A 27,517-nucleotide genomic window follows, 5' to 3' on the forward strand; every position below is an offset into this window, starting at 1 on the left:
ATAAATGCTACCCTTCTTATCCAAAAGCTCTTTCCCATCTAAAATTTAAAAACTGTACTTAAACAATGTATTCAAGAACTGAATACCTGTTAGGTTTCCTTAATTATCTTTAAAAGTTTAAGTGAAAAGAAAACTGAATTGCACCAACCAGACAAACTAATTGCATCATACCCATCTTGCCCTTGGCAACTCATGCATAAAAATCCCCAGAATTATTACAGAATTTGGAGTTTACACCTCAAACACCACTATATACAGCTTATGATTTCCTAGCATTGCACATAGGGCTAATGTGGGCATGGGACATGTGTGAGCATACTCACACCACCTCCAAGGGTCCCCACATGGCCAGTATGTAGGCATGTTTGACCAAATGCGTTTACACAGCTCCCACAACCTGGAACCTTGATAGGCACGGTTTACAACTCCAGGAGCTGTGTAAGTATGTCCAACTGAATATGCTTACAAGCCCCTGTGCAGACCTTTCCACTCAATGCATGAAGATCTGTAAGGTAGCAAAGCTCACACATGTCCCATCCCAGTTTGAATGTAACTGTGGGCATTTCTACACATAGGGAGGGAGGGGGGAGGATCTCACAATATGCTCATTGCAGGATCCTCCCCCTGGATTCACACACGGCGTGTGACATCTGGGGAGGAAGCAGGATGTCGCAGCTGCCTTTTTTTGGGAGGGGAGCAGTGGGGCCAGTTGTGCAAGAGTGAGCCCCCGCTCCAATGAAAAGTAAGGGGGGAACCTTTCCCCCTCAAAATTGCCCCCAAGCCCCCTCCCTGCCATTCCAGGGGTGGCAAAATTGCTGCCACCCCCTCCCGATGGGCACGGAACCACGCTACGTGGCTCTGTGCCTGTTTCTGGTGCCGCACTTACTCATGAGTAAGGTGGGCCGGGTGCCCACACCTACTGTGGTCTGAGAACAGTCCTGGGACCGTGGGAAAATCGGGATAACTGGGGAACCAGTTATCCTTGGAAAATGGAGTGGTTGTCCCTGGTTGCCCCCGGGATCCCCTGTACACGCTTAGGGACAACCCCGGGATAAAAATCCCACGTAGACATGCCCTGTGTTGCAGACAAATACCTGCATAGCCGTATAGTGTTTCTGGGCTGTATATTATATTATATTATATTATATTATATTATATTATATTATATTATATTAATTATATTATTTATTTCATTTTTATACCGCCCAATAGCCGAAGCTCTCTGGGCGGTTATCCAGATTATTTACTAATTCTCTCTCTCTACATCTGAAGGTATATTTCCACCAAATTTCCATCTACTTAATCCCACTCTCCAAGCTATTAAAGTATTGTTGCAATCTTCCTACAATGAAACCATGGAGCCATTTGAAGCTTGTTGTGACTAGTGTGCAAAGCATTTTATAGAAAAAGTTGCTTGCATCCATTCAAATTTAGATAACACTAATTATTTTAGAGCCTGTTTTAGAAGTCTCCTTGGCCAACTAAATTCTACTATCTGAACCAAATGGTTAGGTGAATCTAAAACCTTATACTCAGCATTCAATCCTATCTGGATAATCGCCAATCTCTGAAATTGGAGGCTGCCAACTCCGGCAGGGTGGCCGGAGCATGGAAGGGATCTTTTCCTCTGTGCTCCAGTTGCGCTGCATTTTGCCTAGATGGGGGATTTTACCTATCCAGCCACAGCTTTGGGGAGGGGGAGGGAAGGAGCCTGGAGACCTGATAGGAAGCTGTATAAAGCAACTTCTGCAGTGCGCTCCCCGACCCTGGGACTGCCCCCTTCTCACCCTCTCCATGTGCCATTTCCAAGCGCAGAGATGTAGCTGGTGCAGCTACAGTGGGTCGGGGAAGAGGTCAGGGAGAGCAGTTCCTGGGCTCCAAGATCAGAGCCATGGTTCCAAACTCAGTTCCCAGAAACTGAAGAATTCTATGGCGCTCTAGACAATGTCCAGTGGCCATAGGATTGCTCCCTCCGCTGTTTATTGATAGGTCTGCATTTATTTTCTAATTTTACTGATTATCTAAGCCATACCTTATATCCTACTAAATTAGTTTTTCCGGTGCATTGATTCCTGAAGGCAGATATGTCATACATAATTCTTTAAGAGCACGAAATAATCATTGCTGATAATTTGAAAAGACCAATCAGAAAATATTATAGTCGCATTCAGCGTCTCAGATGTTACAAGATAGTTATGGAATTTCTATTTCGTCTTGAAATATAGCTATTCCAAAATGCAATTCTATAGGTTTATTTTAAACATGCATTTTCCTCACAACATTGATTTATTTCTGTTAAAAAGCCATAGACAGGCTAGAAGGAATTAGAATCAAATTTGGATTTGAGAAGTTCATATAATCTGGTTTCATGCTATCACTAATGTATATTTTTCAGCATAGTAAAGCAGCTTTTTGGAGCAGGAAGTTAATTTAACTATGCCTCAAAGCTTTTCAGTTTCTAAAGTTGCAGTCTTGATTGTACTTTCGTTAACAGCTTATAAAGATATAAACCGCCCAGAGAACTTCAGCTATTGGGGCAGTATAAAAATGTAAAAATAAATAAATAAATAAATAAATAAATAAGATTAAGATCCCTGCTATAAAGTAGAACTTATGCTATGTACAAAAGATGTAAATATCTATTTTGTTGATATAATTGAAAGAGGTCTGGAGAAACAGTTGTGCTTCTGAAATTAAGCTCAATTTTAACAGCAGCTGTTTTTCCTGGCACTCTTTCCATAATTGATGTTAAGATTCTTAGCCTCTCTCATCCAAAGAAATTCAGGATGGGTGATGAGTAACAACATTTAGGACAAACCACCAAAAGCCCCAATAGAATAAAATTAAGAGCATCCAAAAAGTAAGAATACCATTTTGACTTTAACCCCAGCTACTGAAAGCCAGTATAAATGAGACAATTTTACACATTTGAGAAAAATGCTCAGGCTTGGATATCAGGCTGTTTCCAAGGCTAGAGAGCCTCACAGTTGTGGGGCAGCTAATATAAGTTTTAATAATTTAAAAATATTTTTGAAAGATAAATGTGGAGGTCTATCACCCTGTCAAATCAGTTTTGCAGTTACAGTGTCATTGTTCAGTGTACCTGAATTATTTTATCTTAACGTAAATTGAATTTGTAGATAGAGCATGAAGACCAAAAACAAGTTTGCAGTTCCAAGAGATATCCTTATTAACTCATTCTCATAGCTGTTTATCTCCTGAAGGGTTAATAGAATGTTAATACATATCCTACACTGTAACCTTTTCACTTAATTTAATTGCATACTTCCCATCGGTATGGCTGAGATGGATTGGTTTTTCTTGTTCAAAAACCACAAGAGTTCACTACAGCAGAACTTTCCCATTAAATTTGTAGCAGAGAAGAGGGAGAATTTCACATGATATGCACTCAAATCTATTTTCTAAACCAGCCATAGTAAAGGTCCTCCATCACAAGCCACAAAGGTCCCTGTTTTACTCACTGTAAAACCAGTGTTCTATATACCACACTAAGCTTTCATATTTATTGTACTAAACTTGTATATCTAATACTGCCAGAACTTTCTGCTACTGAATATTAAAGACCAGTTTTAGTTGTTCCATTGATTGGCTTCCGTTATGTCCAGGGCTCTTCCCAATAAAGCAGTTGTACATTTTAAGGGAAGGAATAATACCCTGTATGAAAGTAAAGTTCCTCCTTGGTTAAATTAGTCCATGTAAAAAGTAAAATAAATGTACCACATGAAAAGAAAGAGTGTCTTAGAATCTGTGCATCCAACATGTGTGCACTAGAAATGCAATGCTATGAGATCTACAGTATGTCCATATGTGAAAAAAGGCGGCTTCACATGGTGCAAGCAACCCAACAGAAGAAACATAATTGAATCGCAAAGTGAAGGCATGCATTTCACAGAGAAGGAGATGTGCAAGCCGTCATATTTGCATGCATGGCAGAAACTGGCTAGACTTTGTTTTGATCAGTTTAATTTGAACTACCTCCATATTTCAAAGGCCTAAAACTCCATTCTACACAGTGACCCAGTTTGTGCGTAATTGTTAACTATGGCTCAAACAACCATAGTTAACCATGACCATGCCAGAGCAAGCAAGTGCGCTGCCCCCTGCACACTCCTGCTTTCTTTCTGGACATGCAACCTGGCACTCTACGTTGCTGAGGGAGAAACAACCCAGAGTTTTAACCCATGGATTGCTGTTGGGCTAAAATTCTAGGTTATTTCTCTCTCAACATCCCAGAGCGCCAGGTTCACATGTCAGCAACAAGCCTGGAACAGGGCTTTTGTTGTTTGCCAATCCAAATGGAAAGCAGTTAACTATGGATTGTTTAGCCCATAGTTAAGCATTATGTGTGAACTGGGTCAGTGTATTTAATGGCATCATAGTGTATTGAGCTTCTTTTGCAGATCAGAGTCTGTTGCACACAGCTGCCCTGGCCTTTGGTTCATCTTTCCCTGTTCACTGTTCCAGCAAGGAACTAGGAATCAGGTGGATGAACAATAGCTGCCACTGAAAATTTTACTCATTACAAAATAGGGCAAATAATTATGATTAAAATGAGGTATCAAATATAAGAATATTATATACTGCCTGTTATTATATACTGCCTGTTTGGTGCATTCTCTTACCCTCCTTATTGCTTTATTATGATTTTATTAGAATGTAAGCCTATGCGGCAGGGTCTTGCTATTTATTGTTTTACTCTGTACAGCACCATGTACATTAATGGTGCTATATAAATAAATAAATAATAATAATAAGAAGAAGAATCAAAAATAAATCATTAACACAATTTTAGGACTTTTTTCTGTCCAAACAGAAAGTAGTGAGAAAATGGCCTTTCAAGGAATCGTGACTTCTGTTACATATATCCTCATTAAGGAACAGACCCCAGATAAGCTTCTGAGAAACTCTAGGGTTTCTGGGAACATAGTTTGAAAAATCACTCAATCTAGTACACTGTCTCTGAAAATGGAGATTGCACACTTGTTTTTCACCTACAGATACCAAAAGACTCCTCTACCTGACATCATGGTACAAATTAATCAGAAATGATCAATATCAAAAGTATCATCTGTGAAAAAAAATGTATGTCTAATCATTTGTGTTGAATATAATCAGCATCCTTACTACCTCAGTTATTTCTTAATGGTGTTAGGGATAAGAATATTTATTAAATAGCAAAATATATAAAAATGAATCAATTGTAGTTTGCACCTTACAATTAAACAGAATTTATCAAGGATTCATCCATTCATGCTCATGCTATTTCCAGATGTTACTGAGAACACTAGCAATGAAGCTGCTAGTAAGTAAGCTGTCTCATATGTTGACTTTCATCCAGAAATCAATATCATTACAATGTTATACAATTGGATTTCAACAGTGAAATATTATTCTTTAGAATTATAACCAATTATGACAGCAGGAGTACTGAGAGTTAATTTCTAATCTAATCTTGTTTAAGCACTACTGTCAAGGTACAGTTGTGGGCACAGAGATTATCATATAACTAGAATGGAATTCCTGTTGCTAGTGACAACGGAAGAGACTTAATAATGATTAAAAACCCAGCAAGTACGACATACAAAAATACAGGAAGAACTTGCAGCAACCGAAGAGTAGCTGTGAGAATATCTACAAATCAGAGGTCATTTTATGAAAAGTGTAGCAAAATTAGGAATATGACTGTGTTTCATTTGGATAATTTTGAAGTGTTTTTTCTTCATTTCATCTATAATTTTATAGACATGGTACATTTTTTGCATCCATTTCATTTCACTAAGTATTTTCACCACTGCATGAGTTATGTCATTTCTTCGGTTAATAAGGAAGACCTGCACTGAATCATAAATGATTTAAACCAGCAGACTACCCATCAACTGCATTCTATTTATTGGATCAAAAATTCTATTATGCCAGCTGCCAAACAGCACACTGCTTCTTTTGGTCCTGCTGGAATTCATAATAAAAAGTTAGTGTATATTGAAATAGAAAGGGGGCATCTTGCCAATATTAATGAAGGGCTGGAAAATAGAGTAGTTAAATAAAATGCCTCTAAGAAATGAGGATGATACTTAAGACAACATCTTTAGTCAGGGTGGTAGAGGAGGTGTGTTTTTATTATTCTCTTTGTTCTGCATTGAGTTTTCAGAGATTTCTCCTCCTAACTCAAACTAGGCTGGTGTAGCACATGTCAATCCAAAATGAATCACTCCTGCATGGCCCTATCAGAGGAAGAAAGACCATATGTTTCTAGGGGTGAAATCAAGAGGAATTTTCCTCAGCTTGGAGTTCAGTGGGTTTGCCAATATACTGGACACCATAGCAACCATATATTCTTGTTCTTACTGGCTCCTTCTTCCCTACCCAACAAAAGCATATGTGGTAACACTTGTGAGTCATAAAATAAGCAACATAATTATAAAGGCAGTCATAACTCAGTGGATTAACTTTAATTTGCAGAGGGAGAAAGTAAAGATAATCCCAACTATTTATGTCACATTCATAGTCATTTATGCTTCAGTCAGATATCTATAGATTTTCTTCCCCATAATCAAAGCCCTCTATACATAAATACATCAAGTCATAGCAATGCAATAGCATGGTAAAAAAGTCTCTCTGTAGACAACCAGGGCCTTGCTAGACGAGGCCTTAGCGCGCTTTGTGGGCCGGTTTCCCTGCTGTGCGTCCACATGACGCACAGGGGAATCCGGCCCCAGGCCGTGCTAAGGCCTCCCTTAACGCGCCATAAGCGAAGTCGCTTATGGCGCGCCTTTTCCGCAGCCCCGGCCTCAGGCCGGGGCTGCGGAACATCTAGCAAGGTCCGTGGCTTTTTGCGGCTACTCGCTTACTCGTGAGTAGCCGCAAAAAGCCATGGACTGGGCACAGCGCTCAGCGTTGTGCCCATCAGCTGGGGTGGATCCCAAGGGGGTGGGAGAGGGGCAAGGGGAAGGCCGGACCCGCCAGGAGAGAGGGGGGGAAGCTGGACATCGACGATGGCAAGGGAGGGGGGAGAAGATCGGTGACGGGGCTGCTAAGGGAGGGGGGAGAAGATCAGTGACGGGGCTGCTAAGGGAGGGGGGGAGAAGATCGGTGACGGGGCTGCTAAGGGAGGGGGCAAAGATCGGGGACGGGATCGGGGATGGCAGATGCGGGGAGGACAAGCGAGCAGGCAGGGGCCTATGGGGAGGGATCAGCAGCGGGTGGGGGGGGGAAACTTATCTTGTCCGCAGTCTTCAGGGCGCACGTGGCCCCTTTAAACTTTTTAAAAAATGGCCGACGCTGCAGGGCTTCCGTCGTCCCTGCGTATCGGCCATCTAGGAGGCAGGGCGGCGCGCGCTAAAGTTAACGTGCCGTCGCCCCGCCTCCCTGCCGGCTTATCACGGCTGGTCTAGCAAGGCCCCCAGACCTGCTGCTATCAGAGAAATTTTATTAGAGAGAAATAGTTAGGACAATTAGAGTGTAGTTAATAGTGGTGGAAAGTAATTTAAAAGAGCTTTTAAATACGGGGGGGGGGGGCAGTGCTATTACCATGCAATGACATTTGACAAATATAAAAAACGTAACCAATTCTAGAAAGTTTCGATATCAATCAGAGAACTGCTTCTCTATACATAAGAAAGTAAAGATAATATTAAGTTCATTTTTCAACAAGAAACCTATGAAGGAATTACAATATTCAAAATATTTTAAATATTTGTTGTTGTTGTTGTTGTTGTTGTTATTATTACATTTTTATACTGCCCAATAGCCGAAGCTCTCTGGGCGGTTCACAAAAATTAAAACCATAATAAAACAAACAACAGGTTAAAAACACAAATACAAAATACAGTATAAAAAGCACAACCAGGATAAAACCATGCATCAAAATTGATATAAGATTAAAATACAGAGTTAGAACAGTAAAATTTAAATTTAAGTTAAAATTAAGTGTTAAAATACTGAGAGAATAAAAAGGTCTTCAGCTGGCGATGAAAAGAGTACAATGTAGGCGCCAGGCAGACCTCTCTGGGGAGCTCATTCCACAACCGGGGTGCCACAGCAGAGAAAGCCCTCCTCCTAGTAGCCACCTGCCTCACTTCCTTTGGCAGGGGCTCATGGAGAAGGGCCCCTGTAGATGATCTTAAGGTCCGTGCAGGTACATATGGGAGGAGGCGTTCCTTCAGATAACCTCGCCCCAAACCGTTTAGGGCTTTAAATGTCAATACCAGCACTTTGAATCGGGCCCGTACCTGGACTGGCAGCCAATGAAGTTGTAAAAGGACTGGTGTAATGTGATCTCGCCAGCCAGACCCTGTTAGTAAACGGGCTGCCCTGTTTTGTACCAGCTGAAGGTTCCAGACCGTTTTCAAACGCATTACAGTAATCCAATATCCAGAATGATACAGTCAATTCTGATTTAAAGCACTGGAATTTATAACAATGGTTACTATCACAAGCCATTACAGTTAGCACCTTTGCAGATGATCTCAGAACAGTCTGATTATAGTTACTTTTTTTTTCTCTTAGAGCAAAGATATCTGGAAAGAGCATAACACAGAGAACTAACTTCAGTTTTTTATAGCAGCTCCAGTAGAAAAGGTAGCCAGGGTGTTCAACCCAAATTCTGCCATTATTTCCCTCTGAAGCATTTGATTTGGCAGTGTAAGTCCCTGTCCCCATGCCCAATGTATGTAATATCTTCAGCACAGAAGATCTTCCAGTATCTGAATTCTAGTTACCAATAGAAAAAAAATCTGGTTATTTAAATAGATGCTGCATCCTTCAAGTCATCCTATGTTAATATGAAGCCTAATATAGTTATCCGAATGCCTGATAATTTGAAAATCTGGATGCTCCCTGTTCATTCAAATGAATAATTTGATGCTAATGCCATTACCTTCCATTCTGTTAGCAGCAATCATGTAACAATAATGCGGCACTAACATTCTACAGTATAACATGTTATAGAAGTAGATCTATAAGATATCTCAGCTTAATTATTCTTTGCCTTCTTCTTCCTTGTGTCTTCCAAAGGAAGAGATAGATTTAATAAAATGCACTAAGGCATCTTTCTGTGTTTAATTTCAAATCCCAAGGCATCATTATCTCCATAGTTCGTTTTCATGAACTAATTACACTTTAATAACTCTTCAAGCATGTATTTACAATAAATTAAGCTTGAAATAAAAAGGGCTAATATAGATAACGTCATTATCATTCATACTAGAATACAACTCTTGTTTTGATGTTCTCTCTCACACACAATGCATACACACGGTAATATTTTTACCTGTATATCCAAGCCAAATATGAGATTTCTGCCTATCAATACACAAAAGATAAAATATCACATTTGACACATACCATATGATAGCAGCAAACGTTTTCAGATTGTCCTATGAATAAGTGGCCTTCGTACAATACTTGCTTTGTAACACATTGCAACGATTCAGTGCATTAACATTCCCTTTCCTTTTGTCTGATATTTTATCTCTTGGGCTAGTACAGCTGCATGCAGGCCACCAATCTATACACTATGGATCTTTGCTGATAACGAAAGGTGACCATCTAGGCTACTATCTGTAACAGGTTCAATAGTATACAGTTGAGAATCATCTTTCTTTGTTGTATTCATGTATAATCCATAGTATTTATTGGATCAAGATCAAGCCCCTGTTGCCAAGTCAGCATCAATGGTAGAAGAACAGAGAAATTTGTATTTTGAAGTCTGATGCACATCCCGGAGAAAATAGCCCAGATCACATGATACGGTAAGTAACTAAGGATGCATGTTTAAACAGAAAAAGTCCTACAACTACCAGCATTCCCCAGTCAACATGATGGCTTACTGGGGAATGCTAGGAGTTGTGGCACTTTTTTCTATTTAAACATGCAGAAGATTCTGTCTTAAACCATAATCTAGCAAACTGTGATGTAACAAATTCTGAGGGTGCTGAGGAAGGAATGCCTTACTTCTGTACTGTTGACAGATATTTTAAGATTATTATTATTTATTTTTATAGCACAGTCAATGTACATGGTGCTTTACATAGTAAAACAATAAAACAGCAAGACCCTGCCACATAGGCTTACAGTCTAATAAAATCATAATAAAACAATAAGAAAGGGAAGGGAATGCACCAAACAGGCACAGGGGACAATAAAAAAAAATGCTGTAGGTCACTGAGCTCTGTCCATCTGCCAGTGGTCACTGAACTGCAGCAGGATGGATAGTTTGCTCACCGCTACGAGAATGATACAGCTGCTGATACTTTCTCAGCAAGTTAACAGAGTTTGGGGAGGTATTTAGAGTAAATTTCTAATCCACTAGCAAGCAATGGTGCTCTTTTATGTAAAAGTTTACTCCACTCTTTAAATAATATAGTTTCTTAAGGCTTGGTTCAGGTTTTACAAGGCCAGACTCTTGTTCACCCCTCCTTGTGAGGAGACAGTAATGTATGAACCAGGCTCTATAATCTTTATTTTAATGTAATGTCTTCCTGATACTGAACCCCTCACTGAATACTCCAGAAAGAATGGGAGACTTCTACCACAGCAGCTAGCAGACATCACATTGAAACACACACACTAAATCCTGACATTATTTTGTCACTCTGGGGTAGGGGAGAGGTATGTGAAGTCCAATCCTCTTACCAGGCAGATAACTTTCCCATGATATTAATAATAGCTTTTAAAAAAAATGTTTTTGACACTATATCTACTGTAGTTGTGGACCTGCTAGTTTGAAGTTTGCTCTATAGAGAGTCCCATGGCAATGATCTGAGCTGCTCTCGCAACGCAACTGTGTGGGCCAGGACAAATAGCAATATGTAATGAGCCTGGGTCTGTTTTCTTTTTTTTTGGCTCATTGTTTCTAAAGTTGTTACAGTGGTTTTAAATGTATGCGCATTTTACATGTTTTTGTGGTTTTTAATTTTTGTATAATGCTTTTAAATGTTTTGACTTATGTGAACCGCCCAGAGAGCTTCAGCTATGGAGCAATGCAATAAATAAATAAATAAATAATAAATAAAACGAACAGTGTAAAAGTAAGATTAAAATCCAGTTCTAAAAGTTTTAGAAAAAAGAATATACAATTCACCTCCCCTACCTGCAACCTACCATCCCAAAGATAACCACATCTACTGAAATCGGGTAGGCATACCTATAAAGCAATGGATCACTATTTTGTAATCGAAATTGTAGGTGCACACCACCCAATTCGGATTAGGCCCAAAGTGGGGGGAAAGGGTAAATTCTCTCCACCACCTCATGATAGGGTCCCAATCCAGATCAGAGGCTTTGCACCTACTCTAAAGTAAAAATGGGGTGGGAGAAGGTAGCTGCTAGCCAAGTTGGCCATTGTGTGAACCAGAGTGCTGGATTAGATGGACTCTCAGTCTGATCCAGCACGGCATTTCTTATGTTGGGGAAAGGAACATGGAACTGTTTGTAATCTCAAAGACCAAGTTCTTTAGATTATCCTCACCTGATTCAATAATTAGCAGTGTAATAAGATAAACATATTAGATGTGTGCCTTAGAATGAGGAAAACCCAGGTAAATCATGGTTCGGTAGTCTGCTGCTAAACATCTTATATGGGGGGACAGAGCCTCACTGTTTTGCAATTGAGAATATGCCTGTTGGTGGGGTTATTGGAGGTGTCAGTGGAACTGAAGGCTGTTTTCTTGTCACAAGCATTACTGAGGAAATAAGGCTGTCACTATCTTGCTACAGTCAAGTATGCAGCGTTCAAATTTCTTAAGCAAGAGTGGAGAAAATTACGGTAATCAGGATAAGAGGAGATAATGGTAGGAAAGTAACTTAGAAGTAGGCAACTCTCTGTACTGAAGTTGGATCATGGCAATTTTTCAAGAGCTAATGGAAAAATGGTTTCTACATACTCTACATGAATGATTTTATTTGGAAGAAAAGAGAACTACTAAAGAGTTGCATCTGTGTGTTTTATAGCAGTCACAGGGTGAACTGTGAAAACAGATTTGAGTAAGGATATTTATATTGGATGCAGAAATCATCAGTTACCAACAACTAGTAAAACACCTGTTATTAAATGGATAAATTAATACCACAGGAATTTCGAGCACATCTTAGTGGTTCAGAAAACACACATTTTAATAAGAATTATACTTAATTCTCAGCAAGCAAATACAGTTTATATTGTACCCAGTTATAAAATGCTTACCTCCCTCTTGCTATTTCTGTTTTGTTTGGTAGAAAATCTGCAGTTAAAAAAACAAACAGCAGCTGCTGCCACAGGACACATGGCAAACTAAAAATAAGTTTTGTGACTGGAAACATGCTTTACAGACAGAAGAACAGAGTTTCTAACAAAAGTTTTTATTCAGGGCTCCCAAATGGGTCAATCAGCATCATTTCAGGTTGTGAAGGCATGTCTGCACCAACATATATGAACATGACTGGTTTTAACCTGGCAACAGGAGGATGGCCTTAGGGAAATCCAAAGAAGCAAAGGAGTGAAATACTGGCCTTAATCATACATTTAGACCCTGTTCAGATGACACGCTAAGCCAAGGTGGTTAAGTATTTTGAGCTAAACATTATGGCTTAGCAAGTCATGTGAACCGTTTCTAGGTAATTATATGGAAAGGAGGACAGGGCTCCTGTATCTTTAACAGCTGTAAAGAAAAGGGAATTTTAGCAGGTGTCATTTGTATGCATGCAGCACGTGGTGAAATTCCCTCTTCATCACAACAGATAAAGCTGTAGGAGCCCTGCCCTCTTTTATATCTCATCATTCTACTATAGCTAGAGAGGGTTTCTGCAGCTTTAACTGTTGTGATGAAGAGGGAATTTCACCACGTGCTGCATGCATACAAATGACACCTGCTGAAATTCCCTTTTCTGCATAACTGTTAAACATACAGGAGCCCTGTCCTCCTTTTCATATGGTCACCCTACTTTCTAACCATGGTTTAAAAACACTCACTGACCATTTGATGCAAAAGGGTTAGCAGCTTAACCATGGCTTAGCATGTTGTCTGAACAGGCCCTCAGAGTCTATAGATAACCTTCCTATATCATTACAGGTGTCACACAATATGCAGATTCCATTAACAAAACCCCTTTCTGTTTGACATGTGTTAAGGGCTTTCCATGTTCATTCTGGTGCTGAAATGCCAGAAAATTGCAGCTGTTAAAAAAGATGCCGTTAACAGACATGTTATTTAGCCAATATGTATATGGTATGATATCCTATTCTGTGACTAGTTCCAGCATCACCACTACCTTGGATGGCTGTTAGCGGAGGACCTAAAACCCAGATTTGTCTACTCACTGGCATAAACATATGGAGTCTATGCAACTGAAGCTACCATTCTATGTTATAAAACCCAACTGGAAAGCAATACCATACTCATCATGCTCAAACACAGCGGAAAACACTTTCTCCGCTGTGGCACCCCGGTTGTGGAATGAGCTCCCCAGAGAGGTCCGCCTGGCACCTACACTGTACTGCTTTCGTCGCCAGCTGAAGACCTTTTTATTCTCTCAGTATTTTAACACTTAATTTTAACTTAAATTTAAATTTTACTGTTTTAACTCTGTATTTTAATCTTATATAAATTTTGCTGCGTGGTTTTATCCTGGTTGTGCTTTTTATACCGTATTTTGTAATTGTGCTTTTAACCTGTTGGTTGTTTTATTGTGGTTTTAATTTTTGTGAACCACCCAGAGAGCTTCGGCTATTGGGCAGTATAAAAATATAATAAATAAATAAATAAATAATAAATAAATCCCATCCCCACTTTAGTTCTTCTCATGTTGCTGGAGAACACGAGAAGGGCTTCAAACTTATATGTGGGTATTTGATATAAACACGTTGAATTATGATGTTTCTAAGAAGACACTGAAGTCAGTAAGTATTCTGAATGTGTTGATACATCTAGTTGAATTCCAGTGTGAATGACTAGGGCAGGATCTACACTACTGCCTTATAACAGTATTGAAGTGCACTGACAGCTCAGTGGACACTGTGTTAATAGTGTGAATGTATGCAGAGACAGCAGTGTGAAATGAAATACTGTTATGGTCAAGGGAAGTACACAATATGCATACTGATAAGCAGTTTAGGCTGACTGAACCACGATGGAGAAAGTTTAAAATCTGGTTTGCAGGAAAACATTTTTCTCCTCAAGGGGGTCATACACACAATATCCTATTAGAAATAAAAGAGGAGCTGCCTCATAAACTGGGAGGAGGATGAAAAACTCTTTTGCATTCCTTACTTGAATACTAATAGAAAAAATGGGCTAAAATGTTAAGCTTCTAGCTTTAATAATAGCTAGCTCTATCCCCAAATAGATGAATGATTGCAGAAATGAGTGTGTGCTTAGAATGAAGATGTTTTTTCTCTCTTGCCTGCACTGATTTCTTGGCTTCTGGAAGAGCCCAGTACAACGTTAGCCAGATTACAGATTTACACCTCTGTAAATGCCTCTCAGGCATCTTTTCTGCCTTATGAATAAATAATATGGTGCCCCTGGAAAGCATTGATCTGAGAGAGGGAAATCAATATGTGTCTGGCATGCAATAGACTTTCATTCAGCTGAAGTCTGTCTAAAATTTATAGAGCAATTTTAATGACAAAACAAGAAAAACTTGGCACTTTAAAACAGAGGCTTTAAAAGCCTGCTGCTGCTGCACTATAACTGCTATTTGCAAGAATAATTATTTTTGAAGTGAATAGATATTCTGATTACACAGTAGTCTGTGAATAACTGGGGGACAGATTTCAATACTTAGCACAAAGTAAGTGATAGTAAATTGATAGTAAATTCTCTTGACTCTTGAATTGTGCACATCAGTATAATAAGCTGACTGTCATTACAAAATGGATCAGTTGAAAAGTAAATCTACTCACCAATTCTAAATTGGTCTAATTTTGCAGTGGCCCTGTTCAGAAGACACCTTAAACCACAGTGTTAACCATGGTGGTTAAGCCAGAAAGTTGGGCCGTGTTCAGAAGACACCTCAAACCATCAGTTTAACCACATGTGTTTAACCACATTTAACACCGTGGTTTAAGGTGTCTTCTGAAAATGAGCCAGCTTTCTGGCTCAACCATCATGGTTAACACTGTGGTTTAAGGTATCTTCTGAACAGGGCCAGTAAAAGGCTAGCAGACTGGCCCTTCAGTGAGGCAAGGTGAAGCAAGCAACCTAAGGGGGCAGAATGAAAAGGGTGATAGTCTTATTAATTATTGTAAAACAAATTTTAATGTACTCTAGCATTTCCAAAGTCTGTCACCAGAAACACAGACTGCTTCTTTCAAGATGGAGTCATGGTAGCTATCTTCAAATATCTGAAAGGATGTCAGGCAGAAGATGGAGAAGGCATTTTCTGCAGCTTCAGAGGGAAAGAATAAAACTAAGGGGTGGAAACTGCAAGGAAGCAGATTTCAGCTAAACATTGAGAAAAACTTCCTAATGATAAGACCTGTTTGGCAGTGGAACAGAGAGCCTGGGGAGGTGGTACGCACTCCTTTGCTGGAAGTATTTAAACAGAGGGGGGATGGCCATCTGTCAGGGATATTGTAAGATGTAGCCTGCACTGAAGGTCCTACATTGAGCAGAGATGACTTCCAACTCTAAAATTCCTGATTTTATGCCTGCTGTGAATGTCCTGATATCATTATGTAGTGCTAGCACCTATCAAGCAACAACATAGGAGATATATTGCGACTCAATTTCCTTCGTTCCTCTGTTTCTGTGCATATGCACAAGAGAGAGAATGCTTCTCCTAAAAATGGCACCTGCCAATGCTCCATTAATTATGCCTGTAACGGAAGTCAGGGTCCACCTGACGTCCCTGTAAGGTAGGCTCCTGGACCAAGCATCCTGAACTCCCAGGCAACCCGCCTCCCTAGCCCTGTCCACAACCGGGATGAGCCAGATGTTCTGAGAATAAAGCACAAACACACATTAGGGACCAAAGCAGGTTTATTAACACCACTAAGACTAACATGTAAGGCCTTGGTCGGTAAAAGCTAAGCAGAGGGGAAAGAGACGGTTAGGGGAAGGAGGTGAGGGGAAAGGAGTGAGGAAAGAGATTAAGGGGGAAAGGCTAGCAATTACCCTAATAAAACCATCAGTCATTCCACCACCCAGCCACAGCGGCGGCTGACCTTGTCCACAACAGCCCAACACATTAAAACATAAGAAAAGCCTATCTAACCCTGAGCAGCCCCCTTTGAATGCTCGGACCTGATCTTCCCCTTGACACATGGGTCGCCCAGCAAAGGAAGATGGAGACTTTCCGATACTGGACTTTTTATCCCTTTTTTGGCCACCTGGCCCCATGGCCCCATGACCCATGCTAACCAACTGATGCCCTTCCCGGGCTTTTGGCGACCCCTCCCAACAGGAGTGAGACCCACATCTTGACAACATTCTTTCCGACAGCTGAAATGAGTTGACTTCTAAGCAGCCCTGATAACCCCCAGGTGCTACAGTGGGAGCTGGAAGTACCAGGCGAAGACGACCTTGGCAGGCGCTCCCAGCTCTCTCCCTCCGACCCGAGCCTGGGATAGCGAAACTTGAAGCACAATTAAATACACATTCTGGTAGACACAAAAAGCAACATTAAATCAGAACAAAACCGAAACCCTTTCAGGCCCCTTGTCCTTCACAATGCCCTATTCAGGGGTTCACCCAAAGGTGTGCACACAAATCCCACCACCAACGTCCCCATGCACATGGACTCCTCTTCAGATCTTCATGCATTCATCTGGACTTATTGGCGTTCACAATCACACAGAGGCTTCTAAGCACTTTCAGCCAAACATGCTTAGAAACCCTTTTCAGTTCTTCACACCAATTGTGCAAAAGTCTGAAGAGAAGCCAGTACATACAGGGAAGTTGGAGGTGGGGCTTACATGCATACCTCACCCACTACTCACATGTTGTCTTGAGGGGAATGCCTCAATGGGGCTATTGTCTTGCTTTTTCAAACATCTTCAAAGCGTCTATATTATTGCCTACTTTCACTATCAGCACAAGCATGTACAAGGTGGAGGTGGTGATGGTGACAGTGGTGGGGAGGGGCAGAAAAAGTGGCTATACATGTGGCAGCGCCCATAGGTACAGGAGTGTAGTTGAAGTCGACATGGTGGAGTCTTTCCTACTAATGTGTGCACCACAACAACTCTTTTAGAGCATCCTTCTCTAATGTGGTGCCCTCCAGATGTTTAGACTACAACACCCAGCATTCCTGATAATTGGCCATGCTGGCTGGGACTAATGGGAGTTGAGTGCTAAACATCTGGAGGTTGGGGAAGGCTGCTTCATATTTTTTTTCAATGGTACAATTTTATTCAACATGTATAGCCTGATAATCTGACTCTCCATTTTAAAAATCCACAGTCCAATGATTATTACAGTCCAATACAAAATATTAAAATCACAATATAATCAAAATAGCAGCATTACATCAGGTTGCACTAATAAAAACAAATCCATATTCAAACCAGATTTATTGTACAATCTCAAAGTCCAACAGAACAATTGTCTAAAATGCAGGGGTGAAGGGTGTGTATTTATCTAGCTCTCTAAAAAATACAACAACAACAACAAGGAAGCAAGGCATCCCTAAGAAGAGATATTACCACTGAGGAGGCTCTATGCCAAATAGCCAACTACAGTTCTTCAGACGGAGAGGCAGGTTCTCCAAAGTTTTAGTGGCTGCGTTCAGACATCACGATAGCACTCTATGGGTTAATAAGCTACTCACAGTAGCTTCTTTTTTAAATAGGGTCAGGACAAAAAATTCCCCAGTCAGAAGGCACCTGAACCACTATCAAACCCCTCTGTGATCACTCATCAAGGAGGGAAAAAGACAAGTGCACCTAAAAGGGGGAAACGGCTAGAAAACCTTGGGGGTTTGCAGGATCGGGACAACATTACACTTCCGGTTTTGACCGCTTTTGCCACAGAGCTTGCTAGCAGGCCAAAATAACAATGGTTCCCACCCAGAGGACATGATAATCCATGATGGTTTAAATAACCCACTCTGCAGACCATGGGTTATCATAGTGGGTTATTTTGGCTAAATAAACCATTGTATGTAAAAAACAACAACACCTCCCACCAGGTGGCACGATAACCTACGATGGCTTAATTAATTAAGCCATTGTGGGTTATTGTGACATCCAAACCTAGTCAGTGTGTAGGTAGACACATATGTGGGAAGGCCATATTATCTGGGATGTTGTTGCATGTTAGGACAGAGATTATGACACCATATAAATATGTAAGGTATATTTCCTCCAAGAGAGCAAGGAAGAAAGCAAATGCTTCAAGCTAGACTCTGACTAGCTGTGAGAAATCTCTCTTCCTTTCCTCCTTCCTCTTTAGACAAAAGACCCCTATGTGCCAGCTCAACAGAAACTCTGTTGTGACCACATTTTCCACTTGGACCCAGAAGAAGAGAGTATTTTGACTTCTTGTGCAGTTGAGTAGGGCTCAAAGACCAAAGGGTTCAATTTTCTTCACACCTTGACTTTGGAAATGACCCCCCCCCAAATAGTTTCTCAAATTGACAAATGTGTCCAAGGGCCCCCAAAAGGTTGCATACTCCTGATCTATATTGTTCATTGTTTTGCAGTATTGGGGTTCCTTACCAACTTGATGTTCAAAGTTCTGGGCTGGAGAGTTCTAGTGACTGCAAAATGGATGTGGGGTACTGTTATATTTTACCAGTATCAATATATTTAATGAATTCTTAGTAATTTTGTCTATAAACTGGTATATTACAAGGGATAGGAGAGGAGGATATTTTTAATTCAAGTAACACTTGGCAAATTTCCCATGAAAGTGTGGCATATTTTTGAGTTCGAATCATTCATGTGTGAGTAATGAAATACTTTATCGGGAGGAGAGTAGGATTTCAGAAAATCCTGTCACTTTCACCAGAGGGATTTTATTCTGATGTCTAAGTATTATGTAATGGGGATATGTGAGTCCTAGTAAACAATGCAAGGGATCTTTCATGTATGTCAGAACTGAATAGGAGATACTTGTTATAATTTGCTATTGTTTTTTAACTCTTTGAAATATACTAGAATAATTATAGTAGCTCTGTCTCCAGTGTCTTGCCTTTTTATATTAGCAGGTGGGAAAGGAACAAAATAACAGTTTAATGCACATAGAAGTTGCAGTCGTGTGAAAAAGAAAGTACACCCTCTTGGAATTGTATGATTTTACATATCAAGATATAATAACAATCATCGGTTCATTAGCAGGTCTAAAAATTAGGTAAATACAACCTCAGATGAACAACAACACATGACATATTACACCGTGTCATGATTTATTTAACAGAAATAAAGCCAAAATGGAGAAGCCATGTGTGAAAAAGTAAGTACACCCTTACTGCTTCCATAGGAATTAAGATGCTAAGTAGCAGACAGGTGCTGCTAATCAAATGCCCATGATTAATTGATCATCAGCAAGTATGACCACCTCTATAAAAGTCAAAGTTTTTTCAGTTTGCTGGTCTGGAGCATCCAGGTGTGTGTTAACACAATGCCAAGGAGGAAAGACATCAGCAATGATCTTAGAGAAGTAATTGATGCTGCCCATCAATCTGGGAAGGGTTATAAGGCCATTTCCAAACAATTTAAAGTCCATCATTCTACAGTGAGAAAGATGATTCAAAAGTGGAAAACATTCAAGACTGTTGCCAATCTTCCCAGGAGAGGACGTTCCAGCAAAATCACCCCAAGGTCAGACCGTTCAATGCTCAGAGAAATTGCAAAAAAACCAAGAGTTACATCTCAGACTCTACAGGCCTCAGTGAGCATGTTAAATGTTAATGTTCATGACAATACAATTAGAAAAAGACTGAACAAGTATGGTTTGTTTGGAAGGGTTGCCAGGAGAAAGCCTCTTCTCTCTAAAAAGAACGTGGCAGCACGGCTTAGGTTTGCAAAGTTGCATCTGAACACACCACAAGACTTCTGGAACAATGTCCTTTGGACAGACGAGACCAAAGTGGAGATGTTTGGCCATAATGCACAGCGCCATGTTTGGCGAAAACCAAACACAGCATATCAGCACAAACACCTCATACCAACTGTCAAGCACGGTGGTGGAGGGATGCTGATTTGGGCTTTTTTTTTGCAGCCACAGGACCTGGGAACCCTGCAGTCATTGAGTCGACCATGAACTCCTCTGTATACCAAAGTATTCTAGAGTCAAATGCGAGGCCATCTGTCCGACAGCTAAAGCTTGGCCGAATTTGGGTCATGCAACAGGACAATGATCCCAAGCACACCAGCAAATCTACAACAGAACTGCTGAAAAAGAAAAGAATCAAAGCGTTGCAATGGCCCAGTCAAAGTCCAGACCTCAACCTGATTGAAATGCTGTGGCAGGAACTTAAGAGAGCTGTGCATAAACAAATGCCCTCAAACCTCAATGAACTGAAGCAACCTGGTAAAGAAGAGTGGGCCAAAATTCCTCCACAACGATGTGAGAGACTGATAAAGTCATACAGAAAACGATTACTTCAAGTTATTGCTGCTAAAGGTGGTTCGACAAGCTATTGAATCATAAGGTTTACTTACTTTTTCACACATGGCTTCTCCATTTTGGCTTTATTTCTGTTAAATAAATCATGACACGGTGTAATATGTCATGTGTTGTTGTTCATCTGAGGTTGTATTTACCTAATTTTTAGACCTGCTAAGGAACAGATTATTGTTATTATGTCCTGATATGTAAAATCATACAATTCCAAGAGGGTGTACTTTCTTTTTCACACAACTGTATGTGTTTGTACTACATCTAAGCAACAATAGACAGAGAATGTTTGCAGTGACTCCATCTGGCTTAGGGGTTTTACATTCGTTCTGTGTGATCTGTTTTTCAACAGATGGAGAATAGCACAGGGAGGAATTACGAAATGCCTTCGAATGTAAAAGAACCAGAATAATTATAGTTCACTATCACTCAGACACCTATTCCTTTCAGGATGGCAGGTCATGGTGTTGATATGTGTGAAACAGCTGACTCCCCATGCTCTAATAGAAATGCATACCAGGTTTGCTTTGCTATAGAGCTATGACCTGCTGTTTTGCCTACAACATAAACTGAAGGACAGTGGTTAGTGCTATAATAGTTAAAGGACAATGGCTAGAATATAAAAGTTGGGAAGTGTATGATTTTAATAAAAATGTAATGAATTTGTCTCATTCTCTATGTGTCTATATTTTCTCTCTCTCTCACACACACACACTCTCGTACGTTTACATGCACCCCTCTTTCTCTCTAGAGGGGTTACAAGGTTGGTCTTTCCAGCTATAAATGGACAATTGATCAATATATAAATGGTATGTGGGAAGGAAGCACAGAATAATCAGTTAAGTTGTTGGCGGAATTACTCTCTTCTATACTGTGATTCTGAGGTTATAGAAACTGGTGTGGTTTTTTGCTTCTAAACTTCCATTATATGAATTTCTCAGGATGTCTTTTTTAAAATAGTCTTCCCCAGCCTGGTGCCCTCCAGATTTTTTGGACTATGAGTTTTTAGAATCATAGAATTTGAAAGCTCATAGTCCAAAACAACTATATGGCATTCTACGTGAGGCATTTATTGTGCACTTATGATTCCCTACTCATGGTTGTTTATACACCTTTATAACTTTTGTAATTGCATTATCCTGCTATAGCACAGTGCCACCGAAAGGCTATGTAGTGGGAAAATGGGAAAGGAAACACTCTTCATGTAGTGTTTGGCTCTCAATTCCACAATGAATCCAAAAGTAGATACAGCAGATTAATAGCCTTGGGTAGAAAAGCTATATAACTCCCAGCATTCCTGACCATTGGTCATGCTGGCTGCAGTGGTTGGAACTGATGGGAATTGGAGTCCAAAACATCTAGAGGGCATCTAGGTTCTAATTGGTTGTCCTAAAGGAGATGAATGAATTCATTTCCCAATGAATAAATAGAGAATATAACCAACAGTAATATAAGTATATTGTTCCTAGTACTTACTGCCTTATTTACAAGCCAATTATAAGAGTGTTGTACTGAAACAATGAAATGAACAGTTAGACTCTGGACCCCACTAAATGAGATATGGGAGATGCCAAGAATGCATTGCCTGATTTCTTTTCCTTTTGCTTAAAAAAAAAAGAATTAAGGGAGGACTGATTTGGATTAGAGCTACAGAGCTGGGGGAGAGGTCAAAATCTCCTCCCGCCCCAATACCACACTCCCCCAATATAAATCATTCGGCAGAGCTGCTATTCACTTCAGACAAGAAAATATGCTCGCACTTGTATTGTGCTTATATGTTTTACCCTGTGCAGCTAAGAACAGCTTCAGGGAGACAATTTAGATGAATGCTGTTGCGTAGGAAGAAAGGTTTATATCTCACTGTGCCACTGCCGTGGCACGATTTGGTGGAAGACCTATACAAACTTAGAAAAATAATCCAAAACATGCCTCCCTAGCTACTCTTAGCAAAAGAAAATGATGCTGGGAGATGTAATCACACATGTTCCACGTCATGTTAAGTTTAGTGTTTTTAGTATCTATAGCAATCCTTCCCTTATTGAAAAAGTCCTTTTCAATAAGGGAAGGATTCAATAACCTGAGCTTTATGAAGCAAAAGGGAAGACCAGGGCCAGCATCAAATGTAGGCAGTGTTGGACATCTTCTGAGGGCCCACATCCCAGCAGCACTCACTGACAACAGCCCTCTGGACCTGCTCTTCCTCTTCACCATTGCAACCTGCATGTTCATCTACTTCTTGGTCTGGTCCAGATAATGATAGCACTAAAAAGAAGGAGCAGATGCTACTGCCTACTTGCTCTCAGCCTGTCAAGCAACTAAGTGGTTACAATGCTGAGAAGGAAGATGAGGCGTAATAGCAGGGACTGACAATGGTGGTGAGAAGGCCAAGTCATTGAGAGGCTCTCAAAAACCTGGAACTGGTACTGAAGAAGACCAACCAATTTGTTCAGGTTGTTTTACAATGCTAATCCTAATCCTAATCCTAATCATCATCATCATCATCATCATCACATTCCATCTTTAAAACAATCCTCTCTGTGAAAATAGATAGTTTGTAAATTGAGTTGTGCCTTCCAGGACATTTTGACACTGACATGGTTAAACTTCTTTTAATTTTTTTTTAATATAGTTCATATTACTTATATGAATAACTTATTAAATATTAGGCTTTGTGGCATCTTGGCAACTAAACTTGCCTATTCCAATTTAGGACATCTTTTGGGGCCTATAAAAACATGTAATATATATTTCTTCTGCTGGACAGTGCAATGTTAATGTCTGAATTTGCGTAATCCTAAAGAAATTTTGTGATAATACAAGAACTATTTTAACAGTTAAGAAACAGTCATCAGGTTACTATGAGGTCATAATGCTTTCATTGATTCATTTTTATGGTATGTAAAAACCTTTTGCTTGTGATGCTCATTTATATTGTGCACATTTATATGGTATTTAGGATGAAAATGCCATAGCTTCCCAGTAGATTATATTGTTTGCATGGAGAAGGATTCAAGTTCAATCCCTGACAGTCCTACTTAGAAAGATCAGGTAGCAAGTGATGTGAGAGACATTTCCTGAGATCCTGAAGAGACAATGCCAGTTAGAGAAACCAATACTGGCCTAAGTTAGATAAAAAGACAGATCTTGTGCTGGGCAGCTTGCTATGTTCCTACGGGGTCATTGTTGAGATGCTTTACACATGACACCTTCACTACAGGGAAAATCCTATGTGCACTGATGTAAATAATCTCATGTGAACTTTGTGCACAGGTGCACACAGCAAAATACACCCCTGTGATTCTTACACAGTGGTGTGTTTCCCCCTACATTTATGTACTGTTGAAGCAGAAGTGTCATTTATAAAGCAGCTTTTAAGCTTAACATTTTCTTTCATTACCATGTTTGGTTCTGCAAAGATATAAAAAGGTGTGTGTGGATTTTGGCAACCATGGACTGTGGTCAGGACTTTCCACATCTAGGAGATGAAGGCAACTTTTGCATAGGTACTCTGTATCTTTTGTGATGCTAAATAGGCATATCTGTCTTCTGAAATAACTCCCATGCACAAATGCCCCATTAAAGTCTTTAATGGGGAAAGTAACATGGATTCCACATCTTAAACATATTTACAAACATCAGGGTCAGGGTTGGGTGAGAAAGTCGTTGGGTTCACATATTAATGTGTACTTACCAAATATGCATTTCCAAAATCTAAATATGAACCATTTCTGAAGTTTGTGATGCAGATTGCCCAAAAATGCACACATGCATAAAAAATGCCCCCCGCAAAAGAGCTAGAAAAAATGCACACAAATGCTTTATACGTTGGAAGATTGCTTTTGAATATGTACATATATTTGCAAGAGTGCACACAAAAAAGCAAGCATTTTTTAAAATGCACAAAATATGTACATTTTCAAACAAATGCAGATAAAAATCTGTACGAATTTCTATGTGGATGGGGGGTGGGGGTGGATCATAGTCTGATGCCGAAACAAGACAGAATGAATTGACAAGTGCAAACTAAGCTTGACAAATTTGTTCATCACTAATCAGGGGATGTGATTCCATCCAGAAACTGATTTCATCTCAAGAGTGGCTTGCATGTGACCATACATAAGTACATACAGTATCTTTGAATAACAGCATGGTATGTAGAATACTACTGTCTTGAGCCTCCTTTCTCCAGGGAAGGTCAAACAACACCCAGCAGTTTGTGCTTTTTTCTTGTTCAAAGAGTTCTCCTATGCAACTGTACCATACTCTACTGCACAGCTGCAAGTGTCAAAAACACAAAGGAGGTGACTGTGTATTTGAAAAAATAATGCAGTCTGGCAGTTAATTCCCTCCTTTTATTCCCCCATACTCTCTTCTTATCTATCATCTATCATCTCTCTGTCTAAGCAAGTTCCCAATATCCCCATATTCTCTTGTGTGTTGCTGTAGCATGATCAAGGGTGCCGCCAAGCATTCATTCTTTCACTGTAAGCTAAGTGTAGAATTCCCTTTGACTGAGTTTGCATGACACGGCAACTTGCCATGGGCAGCCAGTGTTTTCCATGGGGTAGCTTATTTTTTGCAAATACACCACACACAGAACCCATGGCTTATTGTAGGGTTGGTCATACCCATGGTGGGTTGCAGAATCATCCAAACCCGGGAGACCAATTATTGTGGGTTACAGAGCCTTGCTCAGCAAAAATGGCAAAAAAAGAAAAGAAAAGAAAAACCCCTAAAAACTATGCCGCTTGCTCTTCACAATCTCACCAGTGACTACCTTTCACCAATGCTGAAACGGCACTTTGGAAGACCATAACTCATTCCCTAGCTCTTGAATGTTATTTTTTGGTGCTTCAAAAATGCACAACAGTCTTTCACAAGTGTGCACTAACAGCTGTCTGATATGTATAGTCTTGCCTGATCAATTTCCTTTTATGTTTCAACTGTCAAATGGTGTGAAGTGCAGTAGGTAAGGTACAAGGAAATTGACAAGATGAGGTTGCAGATCGGGGAATCTGAACATTACTGGCAAGAAATAATAGTAAGAGAAAGAAGGGGTTCAGAAGTGTAATTCAGAAGCACAAAAAATGGGACTAGGTGAACCAAAGGAATAAGTGCAGCAAAATGGGGTGGGGGGAGGCATATCATCCCCTTGGTTATGTGATCCTCTAGTTTTTAAGCGTTGAACTGACACTTTTCTCCACCTTTTCAACACTTTCCTGACTCTCCAGTTGGAGACATTTGAAGAGGCTCATTTGATCAATTAAATGTTTCAAAAACATTGTTTCTACAAAGAGATAGCTGTTGAAATTGTCAGGATTTGTCAGTTTCCCCACCCCCCAATGTCTTCTTTTTAAAAACCTCACACCCAAAATAGGCAGCTTTTGTGCAATTTCAGAATGCCCTTATACTAGCATAGTGAAAATTTAATTAAAAACAAACAGATGGAACACCAGTATTGAAGCTTTATAGACATTTCTTACATGTTTTTACTAAATAAGACTTCTTGTGGAATAGAATTTCTCCCTGCTTTGTAACCTCAGAGAAGCCTTAGGAGAGGCAAAAGGACTTGCTTTGCAACTGGAAATACATGGCAAGCAATAGGGAAAGGATGGGGGCCCCCAACATGCCATCTTCCCTCCCCGGGGACAACTGACGTGCACATTTTCCTGACTTACACCTGTTGAAAAAATGTACTGCTATTCTTCCCTTTCTCTCCATTTTGGTGGTTGGAAAAAAGACAGATAAAGCAGTGGGAAAACTCATGCTGATTTCAAATGGAAGATGACATTGTCTGGACCCTCTGTAAAATTCCGTGCATTAAGTAGAGTGATTGTTTGTTATATTTTTGTCCACACAATAGCAAAATGTCCTCCTGGTGAATTACATGATAAAAACCTCCTCTGGTAGCATCTCAAGAAATATGGATCCCAGTGTGCATTTATGAAGAAGTGGGGTTGCAGTGACAGAAGAAATTTTGATTTTCAATTACTTTTATTAAGTGTTACAAGCAACTTTACAAGCAACTACAACCTGGGGCACAGTTGAGAGGAAGATCCTGGAATCACCCCAGATCCTGGAATCATCAGTTCAACTTTGAATAGGGAGGTCTCAATGGAGGCTTGTGGCTCTGATTTTGGTGAATCCATTCTGGGTTTCAGTCAGAACCAGACAGAATGCTAAAGGTGCCCCCAACATGCCTATTTTGGGGATAGGGTTCAGCACTTTATTATGAACGAAACCCAGAATGGATTCACAGCCCCACCAAAATCAGAGCCTCCAGCCTCCGACTGGGAAGTCGGTCTGTACTAGCATGTGTCAGTGCAGTTTTGTACCATTTGGAATGGGCTTATGTTAAAAGAGCTGTTTTAATTTTGCAGCATTTATGTCTCTTTACAGTGCAAAAGAGAAAAAGAAAATGAATTTCAAACTGGGAATACATATATGTTCCCGAGCTATCCCTGTGTAATCATGTCCTAGATTATTTAACTATTTTGTTGCTACATACCGCTTCTCTTCTCCCTCCCCCCTCCCCTATTTCTAGTAATTTGCATCTCAAGATTTGTAGGAATTTTCTGTACGCTTACCAGGAGAAGATGCCTTTTGTTACTATAGATCATCATATCAGCATCAGAATAACTTACAGGGTCAGCAAAGTAAGTAATTATGTATCTGCTTTCTGTAGAAGTCACTGTGGGTTTACTCCAGTTCTGAGCAATTATTCAATAACAACATTATGTGTGACTTTTATTGACAATTTCTTACTTATGGCTTAATATTCCTTTGTGTGGGTGTTAACTTACATCTAAAGTAAGTTAGACGAGACCACATCACACCAGTCCCTTTCCAGCTTCATTGGCTGCCAGTCCAGGTCCGGGCCGGATTCAAAGTGCTGGTATTAACATTTAAAGCCCTAAACGGCTTGGGGCCAGGCTATCTGAAGGAATGCCTCCTCCCAT

At 40.1% G+C, this 27,517-nt stretch overlaps 1 protein-coding gene across 1 annotated transcript in view; it reads right to left on the reverse strand.

The window, feature by feature from the left end:
- Positions 1-27,177, reverse strand: part of PAG1 (phosphoprotein membrane anchor with glycosphingolipid microdomains 1) — a 103,107-nt gene extending 75,930 nt beyond the window's left edge. The window contains exon 1 of the mRNA XM_063130885.1: positions 27,146-27,177. The gene's annotated coding sequence lies outside the window, so the exon portion shown is untranslated. The remainder of the gene's footprint in view (positions 1-27,145) is intronic.
- Positions 27,178-27,517: the final 340 nt, after the last annotated feature.

The sequence above is a fragment of the Elgaria multicarinata genome, chromosome 7 (assembly GCF_023053635.1).
Source record: "Elgaria multicarinata webbii isolate HBS135686 ecotype San Diego chromosome 7, rElgMul1.1.pri, whole genome shotgun sequence".
Classification (NCBI taxonomy): Eukaryota; Metazoa; Chordata; class Lepidosauria; order Squamata; family Anguidae; genus Elgaria; species Elgaria multicarinata.